The 6937-nt window shown below is 52.3% G+C and overlaps 1 pseudogene across 1 annotated transcript in view; it reads right to left on the reverse strand.

Moving 5' to 3' along the window:
• LOC105550294 overlaps window positions 1–6937 on the reverse strand; it is a 931651-nt pseudogene that overhangs the window by 900138 nt on the left and 24576 nt on the right. The gene's annotated exons all lie outside the window — the stretch shown is intronic.

The following is a 6937-nucleotide window of genomic DNA, read 5'->3' on the forward strand; positions in this document are numbered from 1 at the left end:
AAATTTCCAGTTGTTTATCTCCTTGCATCATTTACTTTACATTTGGTCTCTTTAACTTTATTATCTAGACTTTTAATAGGCTCCCCCATACAGATCTAACCTCCTCCTGTTACCCAGAATTCATCTTTTTTTTTTTTTTTTTTTTTTTTTTTTTTTAAATTTCCAGTTAGGAAGATCTCACTATACATTATAGTTACAGGGTTTGGGGGTCAGATAGGTTTTGTGACTATTTTCTCCTCATCTGAGGCTGGCTTGTTTCTTCATTTTCTATGTGGCGTCTTCTGATGAGAAGATATGGCTAATGTTCATGAAATCGAATTTATCAAGTCTTTCCTTTTTACATGTTTTTTTCTGTGCCCTGTTTAATAAATCTTGTCTACCAACAAGTCACAAAGTATCCTCAAAATGCTTTATACCTTTAGCTTTTAAGTTTTGGTCTATAATGTGTCTCAAGTTACTTTCGAGTGTAGTGTGAGGAAGAAATAACCTTTTTGGTCTCCCTCTTCCCCCATATGAAAGTCCATTAATTGAAACTATTTCTTTTGTCTCATTGAACTGCTTTTATTGAAAACCTATGGCCAGTCATGGTGGCTCATGCCTGTAATCCCAGCACTGTGAGAGGCTGAGGCTGGTAAGTCACTTGAGCCCAGGAGTTGGAGACCAGTCTGGGCAACATGGCAAAACCTCATGTCTACTAAAAGGTGCCTGTAGTATGAGCTACCTGGGAGGCTGAGGCAGGAGGATCCCTTCAGCCTGGGAAGCAGAGTGAGACCGTGTCTCAGAAAACGAAACAAAATTAACAAACAAACAAAAAACCTATGGACCATATAGCTGTGGGTCAATTTCAGGTCTCCCAAGTCAGTCTGTTGATGTACTTGTGTCTCCCAATGCCGCTTGCACACTGCCTTGTTTATAACAGCTTAGAGTGAGTCTGAAAGTCAGGTTGTACAAGTCCTCTGGTTTTGTTCTTTTTCACACAGCACAATAACCTTTGAAATAGGTCATAATTCATGTAACCATCACATAGATCAAGATATGCTGTCACTTCATCCCTCTCATTTCAGTGTGGGACACATGTCCTCGCTCACCTATGCTGATTGCCCCCTTGGGGCCAAGGATCCTCTCTTCTACCCTCTGATGAGAATAAATCTCCAGTTGTCTGCAGGGAGGATGAACATGCAGAAAGTCCACAACACTCAGCACAAAGTCCAGATTTTAGTGGTGGGGTTGGTTGGAAGGAAACTCATGTTTCAGGCCTTTCAAAATCTTAAGGAAAGTTTTCTTTATTTCTAACTGTGAAATGTACAAAGCTTTGGGTCATTTATAATTTCTTATTCTTCTAGAAAGATCACAGGAGGCCTAATGTTTGTGTCCCCCCAAAATGCCTTGATTGAAACTCTAACCTTCCCCCACCCACCCCTGGAAAGTGTTAAAATTAGGAGGAGGGGCCTTTGGGAGGTAATTAGATCCAGAAGGTGGAGTCTTCCTGAGTGGGATTAGTGCCCCTATAAAAGGGACACTAGAGAGCTCTCTCAGCCTCTTTCAGCCACTTGCAGATGCAATGGGAAGATGGCATCTACAAGCAGGAAGAGGTTCCTTACCATAACCCTACCATGCTGGCACCTTAATCTTAGACTTCCAAACTCCAGAACTGTGAGAAATGTCTCTTGTGGATGAGCTACCCAGTTTATGGTACATTGTTATGGAAGCTCCAACTAAGACAGAGAAGGAGTCCCATGGAGGGTGTCTAATTTTTGATGCTGGACATTGAGTTCTTCGAGTGGGATGTTGCAAATTAGAAACTGAGGGAGAGCTGACCTTTCCTGCATATGAAAGAAGAGAGTGGAGAGGCAGGGATACAGAATGGGGAAGAACAAGCTGGTACCACAAAACTGATTTCAGGGTCTGGCACTTGAATGTCTGATTTTGGAGAAAGAGAAGACACTGGTGGGTGTATCCAGAGAAGAAGACCTTCAGTGGAAACAGCAGATATTTAAAAGCCATTCGATTACGTCTTTCACTTGTTTGTGTGTAGACCCTCTTTTCCTATCTTCGTAAGTGTGGCACAGGTGAACTGGATGCATTTGTCCAATGTGTTTTTGAAATGCACGTGTAAATAAAAATGACTATGTTATACTTCAAATACTCACCCCGGAACCTCATAGACTCCCCTTAGGCTCTGCCAAATGTGCATTGAAAGTACAACAGGCCAGTAGTGGGGATTAATTTTCATTGTACATTTCTAGGAAGAGGGAGGAGGAGGAAGAGTGGGACAGTCTCAACAAAGGTTGCTCTACTCTTACCGAATACATGCTTCTCAACAGATCTGCCCTTACTTTAAATAAGAGCAGTTGGAACAAGAAAAGGTGTTCAGTTGTACCCTTGGAATCCATGGAAATCCTGGGTAGGGAAGCTCGAGTACCACCAACTGGAAAGAGGGGGATGCCTACTAGCTGATTCGGGGCCCACTGTGGTAGGCTTTGTCCACTTTGGCAAACTGGAGACAGGGACTCATCTCACCTTCGCCAGCCACTGGAGGACCGGGAGGACCTTCAGAGGAGGTTAGATCGACTTCATGGTGACTTTAGATCCTGAAACCTCACAGGATTTTTCTTCTCTTCCCTTCAATCTCTCTTCCACTAACCCAACGGGACAGGACTGGCCGCCTTTCTTTCTGGTCAGAAAGGGGTCCCTTGCGGACAGGACCGAAGTGAGCAGCTTGTTTCCGCTACGTGTCCTTTTGGGCCTGGGCTTCTTGGGAGCTTATGCTGACCGGAGACCTACCTCGGGGCGAGCGGGACCAGCAGGAGCCGGGAAGGGTGGGAAGGGTGCGCACCGGGATGGAGGGCGAGCGCCAGGGGGTCGGGAACCACAGTCACACTCTCCTATTCCCCTCGCACCGCGCACCTGCCCCCTAGGATGCCGAACGAAGTGGGCCCTAAGGCTTCTCTGCAGGCCCAACCGACAGGCCTGAAGTTCCAGGAGGGGCAAGAGGATCCTCCTTGAGCGAACCCAGCCTTCGACCTGGCTGGCCCTGGTCAACAGGCTCGGAAGAGGCCGCTTTGGAGGATAGAACCGAAGGAAAGACCTAAAGGTGGAAACTCAGAGATGTTAAAAGCCTCAAATCCTAAGGTCAACTGTGCTGGGGAGGGAGGGGCTCTCCAACTGGATCGACCCCTGAGCCTTCATCTGGAAAGTCCTCTGCACAAGCTCAGAGCAGGACTAGGCGCACCAATACTCAACAAGGGGCAACTTCGCCCTCACACGCCTTCCCCATCCCCGCTGAGACACTAGGCCACGAGTGGGGGAAGCGGGGAGGCAGAATGTTAACCCCTGGCATCCATCTAGTTAGCGGAGGCAACGGATGCTGCTAAACACCTTACAATCCACCGGAGGCCCTCCCCCACCCCGAAATAGCCATTCTGCGGAGGTGGAGAAACTCACGTGTAGATCGATGCCCACGCACTTGGCCGACGGGAAATCACGAATTGGTTACCAGTTCGATCTTGGCTCTGAGGAAAAATCTCAAGCGTCAGTTTGTACCGCCAACTGGAAAGACGGGGATGCCTACTACACTGGACGCCTACGAAAAGCAGCCCGTCTCGGTTTCCGCATCCGTCTGAGTCCTTTATTATGTCGGGGATGCCAAGGTCTGAGTCCTTTATGATGTTCGGGGTGCCCCGGTCTCACCCCAGGAGCCTCCTCCCTCCTGCCTGCTCCTGGCTACCCAGTGCGAGGCTCTGGCCCTGGCGACCCGCTACGGTCTCTCCATGCGCTGCCGCTTCGCAAAGGCACATCTGTAGGTCAGTGGTCAGGTTCTGCCCGGACTCTGCAACTCGCTCCGGGACTCGGGACTCGTGGCTTTGGTGAGCCTTGCGGAGTGCCGGGTGTGTCGCCTGCGTGCTCCTCTTTTGGAGAAAGGAGGGAGGAAACGGCCTTATGAGAGGGCTCCAGGAGCGACCAGCGACCCCCACAAGTCCCAAGTCTTCCCAGCGCACAGGGAAACTGTCACTTCAGTGGCGAGAAGGTTGAAAACGCCCCATCCTGTGCCTCCCAGGTGGTCTAGTGGCTAGAATAGCGCTTTCACCGGCGCAGTCCCCGGTTCGATTACCAGTCAGGAAATCCTTTTGCACTGACCGCCATCCCGCAGAAACCTTCCTTTACGCCGCTGTAAGCGGGCCTTCTCCAAGGGCCGGAGACAGAACAGTCTCCGCAGTGAGGTGCAAACCCCGGCGAAGGAGGGCAAGTCCTGGTGGGTCACCTCTCATGACGCAGCGCTCTTATTTACCTCCGTGTCTGTCATCCGCACAAGCGGCTTTACAGAGCGACTGAGCGTCTCCCTCGGGTGTACACCGCCGTGCAGGGATGCCAGCCCTCCTGGAGCTGCACCCAAGAAGCCCACCGTCTTTGCCGCCTCCGCCATCCCGGAGGCGCAGATCGGGCTGAGCTGCGAATAACTAAGAGAGAGGCCGAGGCAAGTCGTGGCGTTTGTCCGTGCCACAAGTTGTCAGCTGACACGGGACAGTCAGCGGAGCCTCCTCACCTCCGTTCGCAGGTAACGTGCTTCTTAGACCTTCAGAAGAAGCGACTGGAGGAGATGCCTGCGAGGTTGGAAGTCGGGTGAGCGGCGGGTGAGGTCCTCCAGGACCGCCCGTTTGTACACTGAGCGGTAAAGGCAGGCGATATTTGCTGAGCCAACAAAGATAGCAGGTGGAGTAGGCACAAATGGAAAACTGTGGCCGGTGCCCTAAGCAGAAGGCAGGCGTGAAAAATCAGCACTAGGACGTTAAAAGATGGTACCACCGTCAAATCCCACAGTGTCTACACTCTACCAAGCACTTGCGCACGCTCCCCCTTTTCCATTCAGTACTCCCAAGAGGGGTTTGGAAAAACCCCGCGTCCACTGTAAGCTCAGGGGAGAGCAGGAGCCAGGGAGGTGAAGTGCACAGACTCGGCAGAGGCGGCGGGCAGAACCGCGGAGGTGAGAGGGCGCGGTGGCTGCGGAGCGGGAGCCGCTGCTGAAAGAAAGGTTGTCCGGAGGAGGGTGACTGTCGGTGCAATCTTTGGCGGAGAGTGGTTTGGAAGTATGGCGACTGGCGAGCAGAGGGGAAGGTGGTGACCCTGAGCGTTCGGCCAAGGGAGAGGAGGCTGTACTGTTTCTCCTCTTCCCTTACCTGGCGGAGGACAGACCGTGGTCAGGAAGGGGGTTCTCCCTGGACTAGGCTAGTCCACCGCACTTCGGCTGCGCTGACCCCTGCGATTTCCCCACACGCTGGGCCCTCGTCTGCGGTGCTGTTCGCGCTACCCTGTGGCTGGGCGCGCGCACTCACTCTCCGGATAGGCCTATGGCTCACAGAAGACGCGGATATCGCCGCCACAGACCCTTCCCGCTCTTCTAGGGATCTTGAGTGTGCTTCCTTGGTTTTCTCACTGAAGTTCTCCAACAGACAGATGTGAGCTCTCGGTCTAAACACGCTGAATTTGGCTATTGGCAAAAAAGCCCTGACCCAGAGCTTGGGTCTCCTCTCGGCCTGCACACGACTCTTTGACTCCCGCCTCCAAGCGTGGCTCTTGGCTCGCTGGTGGGCAGGGTCCACCAAGCGTGGAACCGCGGCAGCTGTAGCCCCCGCAGGCTGACGGGCCGACACTAGCAGGAGAAATGACACAAGGGGTCCGTGGTGGGAAAGCATGGGAGACGCCGCTTTCCCACCGGGCGAGAAGGTCTCCCTACAGTCTTTGGAGACAAGATGGATAGAGGCACCCCTTCTAGGAAAAAGGCGGCTGCTCCTGAGGCCTGGCTTCGCACGGAGGCTCCTGGGTCCCGCGCGCCCTCTTCCTACCCGCTGTAGCCAGAGCTGCTTCACACATCTCAGCTGGCTTCCTCTTCCGCCTCTGCCTCCTCTTCCTCCCCGGTCTTCCTTGGAACAGCAACGCCCCCAGCCCGTGGGAAAGACCTAGCCTCCTCTCCAGCACTTGGAGAGGGAGTTGGATGCACGTCTCTTAACACCAGGAGGACAGAGACACCTTCCCTTGCTGCTTCTCTTGGCGCAGCCGGTCCAAGGGGCTGGCTCAGGGCCCAGGACTCCTAGCTCCTCCTGGAGGGCCTGGGTCGCGTGGCCCAGGAGCTGGCCACATGGGCATCTCCCGCACTGCTCCTCAGGGCACGGGAGGCATTATCCTGCAGGGCCCACTTTTACCCATGAAAGACGCTCGGGAAATGCTCCCGCGGAAGCTGGAGCTGTATGCGCTTGACCACTTCGGGGTGAAGCTTCCGTCTGCCCATCCTTCCTTCGGAGGGTCTTGAGGGAGAGGAGAAATGCTCCAGGACGATGCCCTTTGCAGCGTCTTAGCCGAGACCAGAGGAAAGGAGGGTGCGTCTTCCTAGAAGAAGGTGGCCCGAGGCCTGCGGTGGCAGGGAGGCTCGCGGAGCAGGAGCGCCCTCTCTCCGCCCGAGCTATCCGGTGGCTTCCTGCATCCCTCTTGCTCTTTCTCCTACTCCGGCTCTTCTATCCTGGTGTTCCTTGAATGCCTATATTCCTTTTGTGCCACGCAACTTCTGACGCCTGCTACAAGTTACTCATTTCCTTGGTTGTTCTGAACTTTAAATAAGGTAAGGTATGTTACCTTATGCATTTTTCATTGTTAAAAATAGACAATACTGATGATTCAGATGATGTTACTGATGAAAATAATAACAGAAGACAATTATTGAGCATTTATGGCACTTTTACATACATGGGGTATTGAATATTTTATACTAAAGGAATTTGAGGAAATATTTATGCTAAAGGAATTTGAGAAAACAACAGAAGCAGGAAGCTGACTGTCACCCTCCCCCTGCCCTTATTCCCTGAAGCCGATCATAACACTCTCATGTGAGAGGTGCCCTCTCTGTACCCACAGGAAAGGTGCATCCTTGATTCTGAAGACACAGGGA

The sequence above is a fragment of the Mandrillus leucophaeus genome, unplaced genomic scaffold, assembly GCF_000951045.1.
Source record: "Mandrillus leucophaeus isolate KB7577 unplaced genomic scaffold, Mleu.le_1.0 Scaffold475, whole genome shotgun sequence".
NCBI classification, from domain to species: Eukaryota; Metazoa; Chordata; class Mammalia; order Primates; family Cercopithecidae; genus Mandrillus; species Mandrillus leucophaeus.